Source organism: Triturus cristatus, chromosome 5_2 (genome assembly GCF_964204655.1).
Source record: "Triturus cristatus chromosome 5_2, aTriCri1.1, whole genome shotgun sequence".
Classification (NCBI taxonomy): domain Eukaryota; kingdom Metazoa; phylum Chordata; class Amphibia; order Caudata; family Salamandridae; genus Triturus; species Triturus cristatus.
The window spans coordinates 241,256,566-241,280,990 of record NC_140588.1 but is presented as its reverse complement, the minus strand read 5'-3'; the positions used below and the strand labels follow the sequence as shown (position 1 = coordinate 241,280,990).

Genomic DNA, 24,425 nt, shown 5'->3' with positions numbered 1-24,425 from the left:
TAACCAGAGTGATAAAGGGGAACTTTATTTTAATTATTATTAATATTATTGTTATTGAGTGCAGTTGAGCATAAGTCAGAACTATAAAAGGGGAGGGGAAAAGATTCAATAAAGAGACACCTGGGGGCATATTATCAAGCACAGCGTTAAAATTATCACCGCTTTAGTGGCAGAAAACCGCCGCTAAAGCGGCGATAATGGGCTTGATAATATGCCCTTGAGAATTCCCATAGAAGCCCATGTTGACACCAGAACATGGGTTCTATAGGAACTCTCAAGGGCATATTATCAAGCCCATTATCGCCGCTTTAGCTGCAGTTTTCTGATGCTAAAGTGGCGATAATTTTAACGCCGTTTCTTGATACTATGCCCCCAAGTGTTTAAAAGATTCTTTTTTCAATTACATATAGTCGTCAACTTACCTGACACCTTCTATTCCTTCTATTTCTTCCGAGGGGTGGCTTCTGGAGAGAGAAGGCGTTAGTACTTCCTGAAAAAGAAGAGACAAAAACTCATTAGTGGAAAGGTAAATCCAAATATCAACAATAACAATTAATTTTAGTCTAAAAGCAAGAAACCTTGAGAATCCATAGAAACTTGTTTGATTATTAAAGTCAAACTACCAGAGTCAGCCACAGAAGTTGCGTATGTCCCAGCGAATTTAATGCAAGACATTTTGCCATTTCTTAAAATGATTTTGCGTTCCTGATAGCATAACACAAAATTATCTTTTCTATGCGCTTTGTGTGAGTCTCTTTTGTTTCTTATAACTTACAGTTGTGACTTTTGTATCTCTTTAAGTAACTTGGTTTGGGCATTTTAAGTTTGTGATCTGTTAAATGTATTGTTTGGTTAGATAATATAAATATACCACACGTATTTTCTATGGTGTTGGCCTTATCGATCGAGGAAAAACTACCATGGTGAAGCATGATATTTCTAAAATTAATCCTTATAGTCTTATGGATCCGATTGCTTAAACTGTATCTGATCTCAGTCACAGCTCACACCAAGATTGTGTACACCCTGATCCATATATTCTAATTCCCAACATCCTCTATTAAATGTTTTTTTTTATCATAATCTTAATTCCAGTGTGCCCTGCTCATCAGCGTCTCAGTTCTTGTACTAAGAGGGTTGGTCATATTCTGAAATACAATTGCTGTTTGTAATAATCAAGCAGTACCATGAGGATAAAAGACAGACAAAAAAAAATTTAAATGGAAGGTATAAACCTAGGAGTGTGATGAGGAAGAGCATACATTTAGAGAAGTTTGGCAGTAAGTATTTGGTGCATTACAATTTCATTCCATTTCCTCATCACAATCCTTACATTATGAGAATATGTCAAGAAATGCCATATTTTATGCTGATGTCCTTCAGTAGTTGTACACAATTTGTTCATAGCTCCTGGCCACTCTATCTGAATGTGAGTGTGTTTGTGTGTGTGTGTGTGTGCATATACTTATTTGCATGTGTATTCTTCCTGTTGAACTCTAAAGCTTTTTGCTATAGTGGACTGTCATTGTAAGATTATATCTTGAAATGTTGAAACATGTTGCTACCAATAGGTGAAGTTGGATTGAAAGACCAGAAAGTCCGAACTGACAATTTACCTGGCTACATGGGTACACCAGCTGTCATATAGTGCGTGAGCAGGAAAAATGCTCTCACTCCCATATAGTGAAGCAAAATTGCTTTTGGGTAGAGTGAGCTGCATGTTTGCAGCTCCCTCTGCCCAAAAGCAATGCTGACTCCCGTAGGAGGCAGGGATCTGGCAGGGGCCTTGAGGCTCCCCCGTGGTCCCCAATGATGTGGTCATGCCCCAGTGGATGGGGTCCCCAGAGCAATATCAGCCTCAGAAGGGGGCAGCACAGCCCCCTCCAAAAAATAAAAAAATTAAGGGGAGGCCCCGGGGGATGGGGTCCCTGGGCCCGAAAATGGCCCGGGTAGGGAGGTGAGGCAGGTTCCTCTACCCATTTTTTTTTTTTTTTTTAAAGGATGTGGCGATGCCCTGGGGCTGGGGTCACCGGGGCCAAAGCTGGTCCAGGGAAGGGGGAACAACATGACCCCCTTTCCTTAAAATAAAATATCTATATAAAAAATGACCCAGCCCCGGGGAATGGGGTCCCCGAGGCAGAAATCGGCTTCAAGAGGGGAGCTGCGGGCACCCCACCTGTTTTTTTTTTTAAATGGGTCATGCCCTGGGGGATGGGGTCCCCAGGGTCCAAAAAGGATCAAGGGAAGGGGGGCCACACAGCCGGATGCCCAGCCCCCTCTCAGCACTAGTCTGCAAACATGCCTCCAGGCACGCTCTTGGTTGGGGGATGAAGTTCCCTTTGCTGATAAGGATCCTTAGGGGTCAACTAACCCACCTGTTACCTCCAGCAAGCCCCACACAGTGGGATTGCTGAGAGGTGGTCAGAGGCCACACCCATTTTTCCGCTTCTCTGCAAACGTGCCTCTCAGCGCATTGCTGGTGGGGCAATGAGGTTCCTTTGCATCCTGAGGACCTCATGACTAAAGTGGATTTCATCCCATAAGCAGAAGTGTGCCAGGAGGTGCATTTGCAGAGTAGTGGGAAAAGGGGCATGGCCTCTGACCACCTCTTAGTAATCCCACTGTGTGGGGCTTACTAGAGGTAACAGTAGGGCTAGTTTACCCCAGGGAACCTCAAGAGGCCAGGGGACTTCATTCTCCACCCAAGAGTGTGCAAGGAGGCGTGTTTCCAGAGTGGTGGAGTGAGGGGACATGGCATGCTACCACCTGTCAGCAATCCCACTGTGAGGGGCTTACTGGAGGTAACAGGTAGGCTAGTTGGCTCCTAAAGATCCCCAGCAGTGAAGGGGACGTCACCCCCAACCAAGAGTCATTTGAGATGTCATCAGTGTTTTCACTGACCATGCATGAGGGATGTAATATGTGAGGTCATAAGGAGTGCATTGCGTGGGTGTAATTTATAGTTAGGTCAGCTAATTACAACTGCTGAATTTCTTTGGTTTTGTAAAAGCGAAATCTCACCCCAACTATAACGTCCCCGTAACCTTTGTTTTTTTTTAGTGAATCTGTAAAAAAATTTAAAAAAAATTATTTGCCATCTATCATGTCCCTGTAACCTTTGTTTTATTTTTTTTCAGTGGATTTCTATGGTTTATACTAAATGTAAAAAAAAAGCTGGATGTTACAAATCCACAATTTCCTATTCAGAACCATGTGCAAAATCTGCAATATGATTTGTTTGCTGAAATCACGTGCAAAATGCAAATGTCTACTAGGTATGATGATCCTATGCTTTATGTCTAAGAACAAGAACAAAGTGCAATGTGAACTATACAGAATAACACTAGTTTTTGAATGAACATCAGATTTCATACTTTGCATGGAACGAGTATACATACATCCACAATTGCATTGCTAAAATTGCATACTAAATATAAAATAAACGCTGGATATTACAAATCCACAATTTCCTACCCAAAACCATGTGCACAATCTGCAATATGATTTGTTTGCTGAAATCACGTGCAAAGTGCAAATGACAACTAGATGTTACGGAACTTGTGTCCATATGCCTGTGAAAAAAGTGCAATTTGAACCATAAACCGGTCGATTAGTTAATGGGGGTCTCTACTGACATTCTGCGTCCTTCTATATCCACCAACAGAGTTCCAAATGTGCTAAATATGCAAGTACGATGTGTTGATCTTGTATACTTAAAGGCACTATATATAACTTTTTGCAAGAATCTGGCGGCCCTGCATGAAGTCTGTAGCGAATAGCTGTTCAGCAGTAACTACTTGGTGAGTGCCGAATATATGAAGTAAATAATATTGTCTCAAATTATTCACAGCTGGACAAATACACAGTAGATGAATTAGAGTCTCTTCAGCCTGTACGCAAAGTCTGCAAAGCATTGTTGGCCATGTTTGTTTTCACCTTGGGACCTGATCTTTTGAAGTAAAAGCTCCCAACCGGATCCAAAGTAACAATTACTGGATTGATGGAGTTATGTGATGGACAAGATACGGTTGAGGTGATCGAGTTTCATATGAGGATAGAACCATCCAGCCATGTTTTTTCTTTGCTAGGGTGGCTTTGTCCATTATCCAGGCTTTTTCCTTTGCAGCATTGTTGGCTATTTTTTTTAATGCCATGAAACGGTAGTTGGTGTTCTAAGCGTCATGCATATTTAAGGTTGTTAAAGCTTATTCAAGTGCTGTATGACAGTCTTTTTTCCATTTGGTTGGTTTTTCATTTCTGTCCAGCAATGCCCCAGCAAGGATTCTTCTTCTGCTGCTTTTAATTTCCAACACAATTTTATTATTGCTGCTTGTCTAACCAGATGTTGGTTAAATAACCCAAATTCCAGTCGCACTTGTGCTTGAGACGCAAACTGTGGTATCCGAAAGATTTGTTTGAATAGGCCTGATTGTTGGAGATTCAGGAATTTTGCATGACATTTGGCAGCAATGACTTTTAGTAGATGGGAATTTGAATGGCACTTTAATTTTGATTTTAACATGTTTACAGCGAAACACAATTTATTTGCTTGAGCTTTTCTTTTTGTTAAGTGTTCTTTGAGTGTGAACCTTGAATCAACCACTACTCCCAGATATGTATAGGAGGCACACTGCTCTATAATGTTTCCTGCTGCGCACCACTTATATTTATTTCTGTTTTGCTAGGTGTTAGCTAAAAAATAAATTACCATTGTTTTATTGTAGTTGAGAAACAAACCGAGCCCCTTGATGTAAACCTGCAGCTTTGTAAACAGGCGCTGTAAGCCCACTGGAGTCCGGCTGCATAGAATAATGTCATCTGCATACTGCATACTTCTTACTTTGCAGTGCGCTAACTTTGGAGGATCACTTTGGATTTCTGATAGCCTCCTGTCTAGGTCTGCAGTGAAGATGTTGAAAAGACTAGGAGCCAGCACACATCCCTGCTTTAAACCAATATGCATTGGAATTCTTGCTGTATTTCTTTCACCATTCCCTAGTTTTATCTTGACCCAGGTGGATGTATACAAGTTGACAATGGCCCGCAGTAGTGATGATGGAATGCTCCAATTTGCCATCTTTTGCCACAAGAGTTCTCTTGGTACCATGTTGAAAGCTGCTTTTAGATCAATGAAGCAGGTGTACAATTTGTTTGATTTACGCTTTGCTTTTTCGACAAGAAGGTTCAAGGCCAGAAGATTACATAACGTGCTTGTGCCTGGTCTAAAGCCTGACTGTGTGAATGAGAGAATCTTGCCAGAAGTGACCCTTTCTTCTAGTGCTATCAGGAGATTTGATGCGAATATTTTGGCCTCTACATCGATTAAAGCAATTAACCTGTAATTTGCCGGGTCCGATCTATTGCCAGCTTTAAATATTGGATGTAGGACACTGCCTCGCCATGATGATGGTATGCTGGTTGATTGGAAAGCGTGGTTGAACAATGGAGTAAGAATTTCAGCCCAAAGTGATTTATCTTGTTTAAAAAGCCCATTTGGCAAGCCGTTTGGGCCTAGGGCTCCACAATATCTTAATTTATTTATGACCATTTGGACCTGGTTGATTCAAATCCAATTTCCTTTAAACACGTTTTCTGGATGATCATTTTTTGATTGATATGGAACAATGTGATCTGTATTCATGACTTGATGTTTAGTGTTATCTATTTTGTTTTGACCTAGATGGGCTATTCAGTCTGCCTATAGTATGTTGGCGGAAAAATCCATTTGCTATGTTGTTAATTTCCGGCCAGAATTTCTTATTATTATTTGATTTACTTGTTTCCAGTAATTTTAACCAGATTTTGGTTTATTGTGTTTTCTTTGCTATCCACATCTTTTTTTTGTATGTGTGCCTCAATTGATGGATTTGCTGCTTTGCTCCTTCACTCTTGCTAAGGGCATTTCCGCATAGTTTTCTTATTTCCCGATTTAATGACCTTTTTTTTTACCTGATAATGAGCTAAGGGACTCTGTTGTCGATGTCCTGGGTTTGCTCCCGCAGGCTTATTCTGTGATGAAATTTGTCTATGAGCATTGTGATCATATTTTCCCAGTTTGCTCAGTGCTGTTTCAAACATTGTTCTTCTCTAGTTGCCAGTAGATTTTGTAGGTAATTCATTATTTCACTGGCATTTTTGACATTCCACACAAGTCTTTTTGGGTTGTATGGACTAGTGATTTCTGACAAGTCATTGCTTGCAGCTGCTCTTGAAATTTGAATGCACAAGTCAATTGACTGAAGGCTATAATCACTCTCTTGTCTGTGGATTATTTGATAGCTATACATCATTTGCAGTAATTCGATGTCCACTAGGGTATAATCTTGAACAGAGTGTGCCTGCTTGACTATTCTGGTATGTGCCGCTGGTTGGTCTTGCGGAAGGCGTCCGTTTAGAGTTATCATCCCTATTTCGGCAAATTTTGAAGCACATAATTAGCCATGGTGCTCTTTTTTTCGGTAATTTGTAACTACAGGGGGGGGAATTTTCCTTTTAACCCCTTCGCTGCTAGTCCTTCCACCCACCGTGCTAATCCTTTTTTTTGATATTTGGGGTAGTTCACGCTTAGGCCCCTGTAACTTTTTGACCACATAAGGTATCCAGACCAAATTTGCGTCCTTTTTGCCAACATCATGGGGATTCTAAAAGTACCCAGGGTTTATAGATAGGGACCCAGAAATTAGCCAAAATTCAGCCAATTTTTTATTTTATTTTTGAAAAATTGGAAAAAAGGGCTCCAGATGAAAGCGTCTGGATTTGTCACTGCAAATGGTATCAAAAAAGGGGTTGTGGTGCTGAAATCACCATCTTCCCAGCTTTTAGGGACAAACAGACTTTTGTCAGAAAACTAAAAATCTTTACACAGTTTTGGCATTTTTCTGGGACATAACCTATTTTTGCTATGTTTTGTGCTTTCAACCTCCTTCCAGTTCATGGTAGAAATGGGTATGAAAGCAATAATGGATCCTGGAAAGCTATATATTTTAAGAAAATAGACAACATTCTGAATTCAGCAAGGGGTCATTTGTGTAGATCCTTTAAGGTTTCTTCATAGAAACTAACAGTTAAATAAAGGAAAAATTGAAAATTAGTTGAAAAAAACAGCCATTTGTGCCAATGTTTTCACCTGTAACTTCTTCTAATTATAACAGCTGTTTGAAAACAATATACCGTTACATTTTCTGTACCTTTCTGGTTGTGGGTATATATAGGACTTGTAGTTTCATCTAGTACCCGCAACAGGAAACGGCCCAAAACGCAATGTGAACACACCACATTTTCACAGTAAAAATTGACTCTTTTTTTTCAAAGTGCCTAGCTGTAGTTTTTGAACCCTAGCTCTGCTGGCACCTAGGGAAACCTAGCAAAAATATACATTTTGACAACTAGACACCCAGGGGAATCCAGGATGGGGTGACTTGACTGGCTCTCACCAGGTTCTTTTAACCAGAATCCCTTGCAAACCTAAAACTTTGTCCAAGAAAACACATTTTCTCACAGTTCTGTGGTGGAAAAATCTGGAATCTGCGTGGATCCACAAAATTCCACCCACCCCGCGTTCCCCAAAGTCTTCTGAGAAAAATGGTACCTCACTTGTGTGGGTAGGCCTAGTGCCCGTGACCTTTAACGGCCCAAAACAGAAGGTGGACCCACCACATTTTCACAGTGAAAAATGACCCTTTTTTTGCAAAGTGCCCAGCTGTAGTTTTTAAACCCTAGCTCTGCCGACACCAAGGGAAAACTAGCAAACCTATACATTTTCGAGAACTAGACATCCAGGGGAATATAGGATGGGGTGACTTGACTTGTTCTCACCAGGTTCTGTTATCCAGAATCCCTTGCAAACCTGAAGAATTATAAAAAAAAACTAATTTTCCTCACATTTCTGTGGTGGAAAGTCCTGGAATCTGTGTGGACCCACAATCTTCTACCCACCTGCGCTCCCCAAAGTCTTCTGAGAAAAATGGAACCTCACTTCTGTGGGTAGGCCTAGTGCCCGAGACAGGAAACGGTCCAAAACGCAAGATGGACACTCCACATTTTTACAGTGAAAAATGATCCTTTTTTGGCAAAGTGCCTAGCTGTAGTTTTTGAGCCCTAGCTCTGCTGGCACCTAGGGAAACCTAGCAAACCTATACATTTTTTAAAACTAGGCACCCAGGGGAATAAAGTATGGGGTTGACTTGAGTGGCTCTCACCAGGTTCTGTTACCCATAATCCCCTGCAAACCTCAAAGTTAGCTGAAAAAATCACTTTTTCCACACATTTTCGTGTGGGAAAGATGTGGCATCACCTGGCTGACACAAATTGCCTACCACCCAGCGTTCCCCCAGGTCTCTGGATAAAAATGGTGCCTCACTCGTGTGGGAAGCCCAAATACCCACAACAGGCAAGGGCCCAAAACCTATTGAGGCGACATCAAAATTGCCTATCAGAAAGCGGCCTAGTGTTTCAAGGGGGGTCACCTGGGTTTTTGTCCCCGTGTGCGGCGGCCAGCAAGGGAAACCTATCAAACCCACACATTTCTGAAAACTAGACACCCTGGGGATTCCAGGGAGGTATGGCTTGCGTGGATCCCCCAAAGTTTTCTTACCCAGAATCCCCTGCAATCTCAAATTTAGCAGAAAAAATCACTTTTGCCACACATTTTTGCGTGGGAAAGTTGTGGTGTCACCGGGCTGACACAAATTTCCTACCACCCAGTGTTCCCCCAGGTCTCCCAATAAAAATGGTGCCTCACTTGTGTGGGAGGCCCAAGTACCCGCGACAGGCAAGGGCACAAAATGTATTGAAGTGGCATCAAAATTGACTATCACAAAACGACCTGGTTTTGCAAGTAGGTTACCTGGCTTTTTGGCCCTGTGCTCGGTGGCCATCTAGGGAAACCTACCAAACCCACACATTTCTGAAAACTAGACACCCGGGGGATTCCAGGGAGGTATCAGAGGCTACTGCCCCCTATCAGCCTCCTGTTGGCTATTAATCCTTGCACATTCTAGGCTGTTTGCCCCTGAGCTTGCTGTTGGCCTGATGATCTGTTGGTTCTTGCACGCTGTGGGTCTATTGATCTGTTTGTCAGGGGGTCAATTGACCTGTTTGTGCCCTTTGCTTGCTATAGGGCTGTTAGTCCAATTACTCCAATTTGTCCTTGCGTTGTGGGCACAGTGGGTGCTGTGGGCTGGGCTTCCCAACCCTTTTTCCCATGACAAAGTGACTAGGAGGCGATTGGGTGGTGGTCAGGAGCATGGGGAGCGTGGAGGGTCCATGCACTGTGCGGTACCTCTGTAATGTATACTGGCCGAGCAACCCCCTCCACACCACACACTCCCTGAGAATGCCCTGAGTTGCCTTCACCCGCCCTCACCAGTTGCCTTTAGGTGCCTTTGGGTGCCTTTAAGTGCCTCAAAGTGCCCTGGAGGTCCTTAACTGGTCTGCGGCACTGTGGACTGAAGACTGTGATGAGAAACGCCAACAACCTCCAATTTCCACTGATCTGCTCTGCTTTAATGGAATTCAGTGGTGCCAGAATGCCTGAATGCCGGTAAGTGCAAGTGGTTCACTAACTGAGCCATCTCCGCTGACCCCCGGGCCCACTCTTTTCACAGCAGCCCGCTACGGCTGCCGGACTTGCAGCCGGTCTTTCAAGGTATTTTTTTATATTTTCTTCTCCCCAGCGTGTGCGCGGAGGAGTGGCAGGGTGCAAGGGAGACACGTTGAGCACTGCCACACACACACGCTCACCCCCGCCGAGTCGATTCAGCCTCCGCTTCTCAGTGTGCCGACACCTCTGGCTCGAGGTCTCCAGGTCCCGTCTGGATGCCCACACGTGGGGTCACGGTCGGGTCGGCTCGTCTGCAACCGGGCTACGCTCTGGCACAGTGGCACAGTGTGCATGTGCGAGTCGTAAGTGGTACATGATAGATCAATGCCAAACGCACTCGACTGATACGTAGGAAACAGAGGGATCCCAGGGCTGGAACTGAAAGGTTCGGCACGTCCCCTGGGAGCGGCAGCCATTGGTCTCCATTCCCCACTCTCTGGCCTGAAAAAATAATAGTAAACAGCCCTGGCTCTAAATCTGGAGTATTTTAAATCTTTGATAAATTTAATGATTTACCTAATATTGGAAGCCCTGAAGAAGAGAGGAACTCTCGAAACACGTGTTGGCTTGGCTGTGGAAGCTATGTACCTAACTAAAAACTTTGAATTATGTCAAAATGAAGATAAACTTTTGAAATAATATATGGACTTCATCATTGCTACGTGTATCTTTCTCAGAACATGAACTTGCGGATACCATGAAGACCATCAGCTTGTGAACTCCATTGGATTCTTGCCCCACCTTGCCTTCAACAAAGGAACAATCAGCAAAGAACTAGGCCACATCCTCATCCCCGCATTGACTCATCCCCATTTCTGGACCCTGGAAATGGGCCACCATCATGCCGCTGCTCAATAAACCATCCTCTGACCCAATCATACTTCCCAAATACAGACCCATCTCCTTTCTATCATGGAACACCTTCCTGAAAAAAAAACAATGCTTAACTGGCCTTTCCTTTTTCTATGTGTGCTGCAGAATGGAAAACACATGAATACTGAGGAGGACTAAAGATATTTCTACTCAATTCACATCACTGGGGAAGGCATAGCATTTTGATACATTCCTAGATATACATATCTTTTTAAACCTTGGAAAATGCCAAAATCCATGGTTGAATGCATGGAAATGCACATACTCTACCCATGGATCGCCTTCCTAATCACAGGTAACAATGCCTTACATTAATTTGAATTTATTAAACCACACAAAGCCATGCAAATTGGCTTTGTCTGGCTTACTAAATCCCATTTTAGGATTACATTGGCTGTCGATGAATTGCGTAGTGCAAGGACAATGCATGTCTTTAGTTAATTTGGGCCAGAGTGTCCTCCTCCAAATCATGAAGTAGAGCACAGCAAGATCCACACTAACTTCAGCAACACTGAGTATTTTCACAGATCTAGATATCGGTAGAAACTCCAAAAAAGTGGTGCTGCAAAAATAGAATTATATGAGGTGGCAGGGGATTAAAATAACACAACGGGAAATAGTTCCCTTTTAGCTTAAAATCCAAACATAGACCCAAATCTGAATGTAAAGGTTCATCCTAGGTCTTAAGGTGGAGAAGGTGTCTATACTTTAATCTCTGATTTTTAATTTCCTAGCAGGTGCTTTACTGTTATGTGGAAAACAGGATTGTAAAACAGCCTTGGATTTCTCAACTGCAGTTTGTTTGTTTTAGTGTGTATGCTAAAGATGAGATCTTGTGTAGACTGTCCCACTGCAACCAAGCGATTTCCAAATGATGAACCCTAATAAGGTCAAAACCTGTCTTGGCTTCATAGTGTTATGGTCCAGGTAGGACCTGGCCTAGCAGTTCAGGCTGGATTGTTTTTTTTAGGAAAAGATCCAGAAGGATTTGCATGTGGCTGAGTCCAAACTGAGGTTGCATGGTTTGCAGAATAACAATGGATTGGAAAGCAGAGTGAGCAAGTACCAGTGGCTGAGATTGATTCCAGCATTCCATCCATAACTCTTTTGTTTACATCAGTATGATGCCCGAAGTGGAGCAGGTATGCCCAGATGTGGGTCCCAGTACACAATGTGTCATTGGAGCAAAGCCATGGCTGCTTAATGAGCCTTAATAAGGGCAGAATGGATCTTGAGTTGCTTGTGCTTTTTTTCTGGTCTGGCAGTCCGAACCTTACTGTCCTTAGTGGAGCAGGTTCAAGACGGATTTGTATATGGCTGGTTCCAAACTGAGGTGGCACAGTGTACACATTAACAATGGACTGGGATGTTGCCCCAAGCGATTACCAGTTGGAGAGATTAATTTAAGCCTCCATCCATCACTTTTTGTATACTTCAGTTATCCATTTGAAGCAGATGTTGTCATGTTTACACATTAATACTAATATTTTAGGGGTGTCCAATCTGAATCCAGGAGAGTACAATTCTTGCCAGATTTTCAGAACATCTACTTGAGATATTTTCAAACACAATACATATAAAGGGATATCATTCATGTAGTAAGTGGGTATTGTAAAACTGTAGCATGGGTTAGGCTTTTATAGGCCTATGTAAGACACCTCTGTAATATATAAATCTGTAGAGATATGTCCCATTTTATGCACAAGGCTGTGGTTCTTCCTATAATTTACCATACTTTACAAAATGTCTCTCTCAAACATACCGCCCCTCCACACTGCCCTTACCCCACGACACAGCCCTTGCCTAAACCCATATTTACAAGCCCCTTATGCCGCCAGTGAGTCACTTTTAACATGGGGATAAGTGACGCAATGGTGGCGCAAGGGACTTGTTAATAAGCTCCTTAATGTGCTCCACTGCACACTGCCTTTGCAACACCATACACCATTATGCCTCTTCTGCTATCCATCCACTCACTCATCCAGCTGCTCATGATTCTTTCTCGCAATCCCCCATTCCCACATTAGCATGCTCAAATGCACAATCTTTGTCAGTCAATGAAGTGACAATTTCCCTTTTACAAACAGGCCAGATCTATTGTTTTAGGAAGGAGCGAGTGGATGTATGAGTGCGAGAATGATAGGGCATGACTGAGGGCTGTGTGAGCTGGTATGAGTGGGTGTAGTGAGTGACTGCATGTATCGATATGAGGCATGATTAAGAACCTTGGACGGGCTACTTTGAATAAGACAATGGTGGGACAGTGAGTGAGTTTCTGCATGTATGACTATAAGTGAGGATCATGGGAGAGTTCGCGTGAGTGAGAGCTTGGCCAGATTGAGTAAATGCATGAGTGTGGGTCATGGATGACGTGCTCAGCAACACAGAGGTTTCAAAAACCAATATTTTTACACATTCTAGTGGCAACCTGATTGTTTACTGTGCTACGTATACATTATCAACTGAAACATATTATTATTATTACTCACTGTAATTTACTTTTTGGAAATGATCACATCTAGTTAAGTCTGTTTTTGTAAGCTTAATCAGTCCGGTACCTATTTTTAGACTATGTGGTGGTCCAACTTTGAATTCTGATTACTACTGCTTCGCAGCGTGAGAGAAAGACCCATTTTACCAAGATTCTTATCCCAAAAAAAACCCAAAAATGGAATGTCAAGAATAACTATGAAAAATGCCTCTTTTATATAGTCACTTTAAATTTTTTTAAACTGATGCTGCTGGATTTTCGACTCTGTGCACTGGGACTCCACTAATTAGGCGCCTATGCATGAACAGTGGTCTTCAAACATGTCGCAAGAAGCCCACTTTTCTGAAAAGCCCAGCTGACCAGTTCCAATTGGACCTCCCCTGAGCACTTCTGGTTGCTTCTATTGGAGTGAGGCTTGGCAACATAGTACGGTTCCTGGGGTCCTGGATCATTTTGCTGCTATTTGAGTGTACTCATCCTGCCCAAATTGCAAAAGCTGGGACTTAGAAATGTTTTTGCCAACGTTTCCTCTGAAGAACTGGTGTAAGACTGTGACAACCATCATGCTAATACTGTAGGTGCTGAATCGATGGTCAGATCCAACTTGCTGGTTTGTCCCACTGAAAGAGGTCTGATTAGCGGAAATATTTCCAAATCAGAATGTGGAGGGTTACACCAAGAACAATTCTGACCTGAAGTCGATTAATATCAATCCCTTAATGGACACAGACTCTAGACTTCCCCCATTCTGAGAATTCCCACCTACGCAGATGGCCACACTCGGACCACACACTTCAACAACCACCTTTTATCCAGATAAAAAGTCAGAAGGTAACTCTTTGGCTGGACCTACCTCGGCCTTATATCCAACCTGCACTCCATCGCAGCCAGCCTTAAACCTTACCTTTGTCCCAGTCTAGCACAACTAGTTGCCTGTGGTATGTGTTTTCACATTTTGGGACTATTTTTATTTAAAACTTTCAAATTTAAATCTCTTATTCCCTTTATTGGATGTGTGTCATTTTGGTGTCATTTTGATTATTAAAATATTCTTTATGTTTATGGACTGGGATTTTTTTGTGTTGTGCTTTCAACTTTGTAACTGTTTTTGTACGTATAAATGGTCTACACATTTTGTATTCTTAAGTAAAGCCTGTCGGCTCTGTGCCATAACTATCAGGAGTTGAGCACAAGTTTAAATTACTGAAACATTTACAAGATCTATCAAGAATAGTGATATTACTTCTGGTCTACCATCCACCCTAACTAATAATCCACTTTTTCACAATGACCATATGGCAATCCTATTTTTTAAAAACTACAATTGCTGGAAAATCAAATTCTATGTAAAATGCATTTAGTCTTATCTATTAAAATTAGATTCAGTTTCTAGAGAATGTGCTGATGTTTAAAAAAAAGCTTAGATCACAGCACAACGAAAGACTACAATGTGCTACAACTCTGTTTGGGGTTTAGCATAATACCCAGTCCTGGACAGGTCAATGAGAAGACTCATAAAAATGACTTAAAAAAGATCTTGAAACTGAGAATATAGCAGCAGCAGAGGGACCTTAGGACAATTACAACCTTGCTTTTTATTGGTCATTCTTAGCCAATCAAGAACGAGTTCTGATCCCATTCCATAGGAGACAATGTGGCTAACAAAAGTTGACTTACTCATGCCTACTATAAAGAGTAAATAACAGAGAATCAATCAACTTTTTCAGAGTGAAAGTTGTGAAATTTGATAAATAGAAGTCTGGAATAAAAGCCAATTTTGTAATTTGAAAATCTATGTTTGTGGAAAAAGTTGGATGTGGAAGACTTTCGTGACAAAAATAAGGAAAGTCTGCAATCGAGTTATTTGTCAGTCAGAAACATCCTGCCTTGTTCTTTGCAAATCTTAGAGCAAATCAAATGTAAAGCAGTCAATTCAATTGCGAGCGTTACATACTAAGGCCCATATTTTTCAAAATTTCACGCAATGCAGCAAGCCATTTTGCTGCACTGCCCTGCGTGAAAGGGAGAGGGCAGGAATGTGCCTTATTTAACATCACACAGTGCATTCCTGTTATCAGCCTGAGCTGGTGCACAATCTGCTGCCTAGCGCACCCTTGTACCATGCTGCAAGAGTGTCTGCATTGTAGGCAGGATTGTTTTTGTGCAGGAAGGAACACCTTTTTACACAAAAACAAACCTAAGAGATATTTTCCACATTCTAAGTGTGCTACATAATGCAGCACACTTAGAAAGAGGAAACATAGAGGAGAAATAAAGATGTGTCTCCTCGTTGCACCTCTGATGGGTAGGAGTACAATTATGACCCATTACCAGGTCTATCAGTGATGGTAAATCTGGTAATGTGTCAGAATGCATGGGTGGATGTGTGGGAGCACCCACACTCTACTCATGTAATGTCCCCACAAGGCAGAGTAATGCAAGGCAGCGATTTGTGCTGCCTTGCACTACTTTAGATTTATCAAGCCATGCAGGGCCATGCAAGGTGACCTTATTAAATCTCCTTTAGGTTTTGCTTCACCCTTGCTTGGTGGAAGGGTGGTGCAAAACTTTGATAAATATGAGCCAAAGCATGGAGAATGGACGGAGAGACAGGAGGAAATAATGAACATAACATGGCTGCAATTCAAGGCTGTTGCTCAAAAGTTGGATTTTTCATTTTAAGCTAAGAGTAATCTGTTGAAGACATAACAATGTTTTAGCTTAAGACACATCAGTTATCTATATTCTTATGTTACACACGATCTTGTTCAGGATTCCAGTAGTGAGATGAACATGGAATGCTCATTCTATTTAGAGCATCATTGAAATGTACGTATTTTTTTAAGACACTGAATAGAATAGGATCAACACAAATGTGACAGATTTCTCTTCTATCTCTAAGTATTCATTTTAGTCTGTTTTTGAATAGACTGAGCGAAAGAAGCAATTCGGTTTCGTGTCTTTTCTTTTCTAGCTCACCTGCCTAATGTTGTGGGTTTCCTGATTATGTGTGGTGTCTTATATATGCATTAATATTACTGACTTTTATAAAGTGAGAATATGGAAGGAAATGTTTTGTGGACTCTGATTCACAGCCTGGACACATCTTGGGAGGTTCCCCTGTTCCTAAAAACAAGTGAACTAGAAGCTATAAGCATCATGGAAATATTTGCTTTAAGCAAAACACTTTCTTTCCTATATATTTGGTTAGATTCCAAGAATAGGGCGTAGCCAAACCACCCGCAAGTTGGCTGCAGGCGTCTGAGTCTCCTCATCACCATGGAGACTCTTTGAAGAATACGACCACAGTTTGCTGCTTCTGGGTAATGCAGTGAATGGTGATTTGATGGGTGTGCAGGGGAATCAGGTATTTTAGCTTCCTGGCTCATATTGAGCCCATTTTCCTTAGGTTCCCCCCAGCATCACTTCCCTCATGCTGTGACTCTCTCCGTGGTGCCCTGCTCACCCGACATTATTTTCAGGCATTAAAAACATTGTCTAGCTTAATGTGGGTACTTCACAATGGCCATTTTTGCCTGCATGCTGTTCCCTGTTACGCCTTCATATTGCCTGCATCACTTCTAAACTGGCTACTATTTTAAATAATATAGTGCACTGCTGAATTTTCTGGAGGCTTGCCACAACAGCCCCTTTTCACTGCATATTGTTAATTACTGCCTCCTCATTCTGTCTGGATAGGTGTTACACCAGCAACTGTTTTTATAAATATGGAGCTCTGTTTATTTTGCTGGCGGCTTGCTTCAATAGCTCTTGTCCCAAAAGATACCTAATGCTGCCCCCTCATGTTCATCTGGGTATAATTAAAAAAAAATCTTATGAACAGCCCTCTCCTCAATATCTTTACTGCATTACCTCCCGTTCTCTTCAATAAAGTCTGGGGCTCCAGAGGCAAAGGGCTTGTTGCGTTTCTCTCTGTGAATCTTGGTCACCTGCAAGTGCTTTTTCCCTTTTCTTCGAGGCCTGCTAATTCTGCTCTATTTTATGCATATGGAGCCCCCTTCCTCCCCCTGTCTAAAGGTTGTGACATAATCTGGAAAAATGCCCTCTGCTCACAAAGACTTTAACACTGACACTGAATGACAAAAGATTGACCCTGGTTCTCCAATGAAGTCTCCACCATCTTTGACCCTTAAAGACCTCATGGAAGAAATAAAACTCCTGAATCCTTTTGTTATGGAGAGAAACGCTCTGCTTTAGCTGATAGAGGGAAAATGGCCAATCTTGAATACAGGTGACTGATGTGGAGCAGTGGCCTAGTAACATTCAGAATGCGTCAGCTAAGATTGAAGATATGTTTATGGAAATCCTGCTTCTCAAACAACAAACTGAGGACTTCGGAAACCACAACAGGCATAACAACCTCAGAATTTACAGCATTCCTGAGGGGACGGAGGGCCCAGACATGCTTGCCTTTCTTAAAATACACATCCAGAAGAGGAGGGTACAGATCACAATCTACAATCTACAACGTGCTCATCGAGGCCCTACATTTTTGGGAGCTTCATCATTAGGCCGTCCAAGAGGAGTGGTAGTTCTTTTTATGGAATACACCAAACCACTTATGGTATTATTAGCAGCGAAGCAGAACATGTTGTACGGTAAAGGTAAACTTAGCCCAAAAGTCTAACTCTACTAGTAATAACATACCTTTGTGTATACTGGAATGTAGCAAACTTAGACTTTTGGTATAAGTTTACCTTTGTGAATACTAAAAAGTAGTAAAGTTAGACTTTTGGTCTATGTTTATCTTTGTGAATACCGAACGGTAGTAAACTTACACAAAAGTGTAAGTTTACCTTTTTTTAATTGGACCCTAACTTTACTACTTTTTGATATTCACAATGGTAAACTTAAACCAAAAGTCTGTCTTCACTAGTAGCAAATTACCGTTGTGACTACCAAAAAGTAGAAAAGTTAGACTTTTGGTCTAAATTTACCTTTGTGAATACCAAAAAGTAGAACACTTACACAAAAATGTAAGTTATCTTTGTGAATCCGACCCATTGAGTATAAGAACTTTTTTCTATGTCAATTGGTGCAGATGATGGTGCAACATGGCCAAGTCATGTGTCCTGTGTAGTCTGTCCCACTGCATTGAGCTCTAAAAGTTTCTTACTCAATGGCTCAATTTTCTGCAGCAAAGCCACAAATTGCTCATTTAATGACAGTAACATAGGCAAATCCTCATTGTAAATAATGTGCTCTGCAAATCAGTACACAATATTTGAAATGTAAGCGTAGCATCTTGTACTCCCAATGTACATTCTACAAAACAAATCAAGAGAACCCCTCCTCAGCCGAGAATCACATGAGCAATATGTTAAAAAATATTTGCCGTGCTTTCTAACACCTTCCAAAGTGCAGTAATTATATTTGACAGAGCCGATTTATTTTTCGCTTCCTTTATTGAAAGAAACTTGAATGATACAAGCTGTGAGATCATTGAAACTCCATGTATAAGAACATAAACCACAACTAAAAACAACAAGGTAAGAAAGAATGGCCCTTAAACTACTTAGAGAGCCAAGGAGTCTGAACGGAGGGGTGAGGAAGTCTAGCAGGAGGGACCTGCTCCAACATTGGGGTGGCACATTAAAGTCCAGGAAGAAGACAGGAAGGACCTGCCTGTCCCTTGGACAACCAGAGTTGAGGAGCATTCAGCAGGAGGGAGGGGGAGGGACAGCTCTCCTGGGAGCAGGCTGAAGGGGGGAAGGAGAAATGGAGGAAGCAAAGCTAGGTCCTGAAGTGACGGTCCATCACAATATGTGGATGTGGGGGGAGGGGGCAAAAGGCAACAGGTGGAAAGGCCAGGTATCCCACAGTGGGACAGCATGAATCCCGGATGGTACATACAAAAACAACAGTTGATGGACAGAATGCAGAACAATGTCATACATTCACCCCAGTATAGAGATCTGGGCCTAAATCCATTGTTTTTTTTTTGCTCACCATGCCGTTCCAGTTTGAACCCAGCCATATGCAAATCAGTCTTGACCCTGTGCCTCAACTGTTGTTTTTGAGTGCATATTGCAAGGCTAAATAACCTTTATGACTAAGATCCGTATGCATACTAACAGTAGTATATGTAGTAAATAGAATACTGCATGATATATGTTGCATTTGTAATGTCTTGTAATGTTGCTCAGGAGGAGGACCAAAAGGGTGAATATAATTGCTTTAAATGTCGCTATACGCTAATTAAGTACAAGCACATAGAGGGATTAGTATTAGATTTATTATTTCTATGCATTAATTACTCTTTTGTGTTTGTTTTGCTTAAGTTGGCGTTTGGGCCTAAAACCCAAAATGGCCGCTGACGCTACACAACGAAGTGGCCACTGTCCCATGAGATGCGGAGTGAAGTGCGCAGAAGCGACAAAGTCTTCAAGACCTCGTCGTGAACTGTGATCTTCATGTACCCAAGCAAGGACACTGTGGGAAGACGGCCAAGACTGAAAACAATTGATTTACAGTAAAACCGGAACAGACTGACGTTTACATGCACTTGATTACCTCACCCCTCAAACTGTACTAAGGTCCCAAACCCTAGCATCGGACGATCTTGACCAGCCAATCAGGACTGCGCTAAATTATAAAATGTATCTTATTCGTTTCGATTTTATTATAAAAGTGCACGGTAGAATAGAGAGGGTTACTCTCTCCCACCGACTGCCGATATTTTTCCCGTTCCCCAACATCGACTACTATTTTGACAACGACAACTGCTGCATTTTCCTGAATCCTAGAGGGTCCGGATGCTGCCCGATTACTCGATGACTTCGAATTTTCCTTAGATCTACGGGCAATGATAGATGCTTGCACGTCTCTGGTCCTGGCCGATCTTTGAGACTGTAGCGTGCTGAGCAAAGAAATTTGAACTTTGGTTAGCTTTTGGACAACTGACTGCAATATTAGCCAATGAATTAGAGGACTCTGAATTGCCAGATTAGGTAAATATGATGTTGTGCCCTATATTTGAAATTTGATATAAACTTTCCAAATGCGAACATAACTCTTCAAGAAATTTAGATAAACAGATATTGATTAACAAGAATGAGTTTGTGGTTTATTGGGAAAGGTAAGATCTAAATCTTGAATGTGTTTTAGCTGGTTCTAAATCACCATCAACCAATCCAACTAAATGATCCATTGATCATTGTGGGAGGAGTGCCTTGATGTTTAGGATTGAGATCTGTATGTGGAAGGGGTATTGCTGTACATTGTTGTAAAATAACTTTTCTTTCCCTATAGGTTATAAGGTGTTCCCCTCACATGTCAAACGCTTGAACTGCTCATCCCTCCCGTTGCGTGCAGACCGGAGAATGGTTAGTGTGAGTGTTGGTGTTATGGGCCCCACCAATGACTGCATGTGTGAATGAGTTAGTGTGACATCAGGTCTGACGAAGGGAGGATACCGGTATGGGTTTGCTTTCCCCGTTACCAGGGTTTTTGCGCTCCATCACTTGCATGCAAGTACTGCAATATAGCGTGCTCCTACCTTGAACATTCTACCCATTTGTGTCTAAGGTGAGTGGATCTGACAAATCCACGGCAGGTGACCTAACTCCCCATTACCTGTGGGTAAGTGCCAACAAGCCGCCCATTTTGGTGAAGAGTTGGACAGCATCCTTGCATGAATCAACAGGAATCAGCTGAGCTGGAATCCCAGCATGGACTGACCTCTAAGTGCCAGTGATATGCTCCTTTGAATAAATAAAGGCTTGATGTCCTATGTATAATAACATTCTCCATGTTACCATCCCGAAGCCTCAGTTAGGCTGCTATTGTTTGTTCTGTTATAATAGCTTTGTCGCTGATGGGCCAAAAACAAATAGCAACATCTTACTTGCTGAACGTAGCCCTTGTACAGAGTGTTCAAGGTGTTCTAAAATATTGCCTATGAAGTGGTAATGTAAATAAACTGATTTTGAGGGATGTTATTCTGTGTTTGCATGCAAATAAATGTGTGTCAAATATCATTTTGTTTAAGGGAAGAGAAGGCAACTTAAGAACATTAGCATGTAAAGATGGCATTTCCTAACCTCCACATGACAATGTGAATTGCAACCCATCTATCTACCATTCCTGCATGGAGAAGGCCAACGGAAAAGAATAGAGGAGGTAAACCAAGATCCGGTACAGGCCAGATAATGTCCCTTTATAGGTGCCCCACTTCCATAGATAGTCCATCAGTGGGGAAGAAGGCAGCTCTAGTGCAACAGTCCAAGGCGCATCAAAGACAGCGTTGCAAGTGTTGTAGTCCCAAATGCATGCAAGGAGGCCATACTGGAGCAAAGGATTTGTAAGCCCTGTCCTTGACCAAGTTGGAGAGCTGGTGGAGACCCCTGGATTCAAACCCTGGCCATTTGGGCTTGTTCCCCGATCAACAAACAGACGGTGGGGTGGATCTTTAACATATGGTGTGCGTTCTGCTATGGTTGGACCATTAAAGGCAGAAGAGGATGGGACGTGATCAGTTTGGGTATGCTTCCTGTAAGCAACATTTCGACGTCCCTCAAAAGGCCCAGGAGGAAGGACTCCAGCCGCACCTAACTGGGTGTGTCCAAAGTGTTATGTATAATGTATTTAAGGGCTCCAACTGGGATGCCAACCAATAACAATTGACATTTGGTAGGTGCAGGGCACCCTGCTCAGAGGCAGCATAGAGCTTCTCCAGTTTCAGTTGTGGCTTCCAGCCACCCACAGAAAGGTTTTCAGGGTTTTCTCCAGAGTGTCCATTAAGTGAGCTGGGATGGGGAATGGGAGCATGGTAATCAAATGGTTCAATCGGGGCATCACATTGTTTTTCAGTACTTTTGTGTTACCCCAAAGGGAGAGGCCAAGCTGGGACTAGCGAGTCATATCAGCCTTAATTTTCATTTGAAGGGAGTCCAGGTTGCAACCGCAATGTTATGGAGTTCTGGGGTGACTTCAGTTCCGAGGTATCTCATGGAGAAAGAGGTCCATCTAAATGGAAGCCTGCAATGGCAGTCCAGGGTGTTTGGTCTTTGAGGGGTAGGCCTCACTTTTACCGTAGTTTATCCTATACCTCGAGAAATGTATGATTACAGTGATAAGAGTACATAGTGAGGCAGTGAGATGGGTGAGTGTGACCAGACTATCATTCACATATATAGCCAGTCTGTGCTCCCCACTAGCGAGTGGTATGCTGTGAATAGCAGGGGAAATGAGTATGGTAAATACCAGAGGCTATAGGGCCAGGATAAGGAAAAGAGGGTACAAAGGGCAACCCTGTCTAGTACCCTTGCGGACCGCAAACGGGTCAGAGGCATCGCCGCTGCAGGTAACTTTGGCCTTGGGGATGGTAATACAACCTCTGTAGCTGGTTTAGAAAAATCAGGTCCATCCCACAGCCTTGCAGCACCTGAAAAAGGTGATCCTATTCAGCCCGGTTGAAAGCTTTCTTGCCATTCAGAGATACTGCAGGCTTTTTATCCTCGTCATGCCAAACTTTTCAGAGGATGTGCAATAAAATTTAGGGGTGGGATGCCGATGTACGATAGGGGACAAACCCAACTTGCTCCTTGTGTACCAAGGAAGGGATTACACATTTAAGCCTGTTGGCCAACACTTTAGCTAGTATTTTCGTGTCTAGATTTAACAATGAAATTGGCGGTAGCGGAAAGAACTCAGCTGGTCTTTGCCTTGGTTAGGGAGAAGGGAAATAGAGGCCCTGTTATATTCAGTAAGGGTGCTGTCAAGTTGTGCAAACTCAGAGTACACCTTGCAAAGTCCGGGAGTCAACATGTAGTATTCAGATTGATAGCCATCCAAGCCCGGGGCATTGCCATAAGGAAAACCATAATTCGCCGTAAGGATATCTTGTGTGGTGACGTCAGTATCTAAAGCCATTCTCTGGTCAGCTCAGAGTCACATGGTCGTATTATGAGTTAGGAAAGTCACAATATCATTGGCGATATATGCGGTGTACGAGGAGTAAAGGGCCACATAGTAAGTCCTTAAGGACTTCAAGATGTCCAGGGGTGAGGAGCTTGCCATCATCCCAACGAATGGTCGGAATAGCACATGAGGAGTTCTACTGCTGCAGCCGCAGTACCAGGTGGGGGACTGCCTTCTCACTACGATTGTAATGGCACTGCTTATGGTAAAACAGAGCCATTTCCAACTTAGAGGTATACAGTGTGTTGTGTTCATATTTGGCCTGTAGCAAGGCCTGTAGTGTAGCCTGTTAGTGGAACCGGGAATATAGGGATGTAAGAGAGGCAAGGGTAGGCTCAAAATGAATCTGTTCACGTGAGGACTTGTACTACTGCTGGGAGGTGTCATCCATTAAATATCCCAAGACCATGGCCTTACCGGATGCTCAACGGGTGTCCGGTGAGTCTATTGAGCCATCATTGCTATCTAGAAAAAATGCGGAAGTGAGAGCGCAACTGCTCCCTGTCCACATAGGCCTTGTAGTACAAAAGGGTGAGGTGCCAATTTGGGGCAGGTGGGTGTATTGCGCTCAATTGAAGATGGAGTTGGATCCAAGACCACAGAGGGGATTATGGTAGTGTCTACCAAGTGGCCAACCAATGCTACACTGAGCAGGAAGAAGTCTATCCGAGACCTGGTACCATGCACTTTGGTATTGTGTAGTTTCCACCTCACGGAAAGAGATGAATGTTTGTGGACAGGATAAATGTCCCCCTCGGGATATTTTGTCCTCTAGACCAGCCAGCTCACAGAACCAGCATAAGGACCCCTAACACTCGTCTGGCAGTTAATGTTTCTGGAAACCGCTGGTCTCCAAATACATGGTAACAGATAAGGAACCCTTTTGCTTGGACAATCATGCTCTAGTACTCTCAGAGAAAGATGCCACACAGAGGGACGCTTTCAATATTTTATTGAAAGAGCAAGATTCCTGTATAAAATATATGTGCTGCAATGATCAATAGACAAAAGCAAATGAAAGTTACTAAAAGTACCAGAAGGGTGAACAGAAAAAAAGCTCTACCAGGGTGGTAAAACAGTGTATATATGGAGGCGCAGGCTGTACTCCTACTATGCAGTCTCTAACCTCAGTGTCTAGAGTGAGTGTGTGTATGTACAGCCAAGGATGCCCGTACTGAATGATTAAACCCAGGTTACCTGATGGGAAAGAATGTATATCCCCGTCTTTGTCACGAGCTGGACACCCTTGCATGAAGAAGTCAGCAAGCTGCTGGGCCAAAGCATCAGCATGTAGAGACCTCGCCAATATCAGCAAAGCACTCCGCTGCCTAAACCTGAAAAATCTTTTTCATTTATAAAGAAAAGGATCCTTACAATTCCTGTGTAAGCCAGCATTGTTTTGGTCTATAGATAGCCATGTCGCCATAGATGAAAAATAGAAAGACATTTGCACAATGTGTGTCAAGACCTTGTATGTGGTGTTGAAAGAATTGTGATAATATTAAGTGAAGCAAAATC

The 24,425-nt window shown here is 42.5% G+C and overlaps 1 long non-coding RNA gene across 1 annotated transcript in view; it reads right to left on the bottom strand.

The window, feature by feature from the left end:
* The window catches only part of LOC146822841 (uncharacterized), a 380,915-nt gene that overhangs the window by 301,553 nt on the left and 54,937 nt on the right, over positions 1-24,425 (bottom strand). Inside the window, exon 2 of the long non-coding RNA XR_014962089.1 lies at positions 423-490. This is a non-coding gene — a long non-coding RNA (uncharacterized LOC146822841). The remainder of the gene's footprint in view (positions 1-422; positions 491-24,425) is intronic.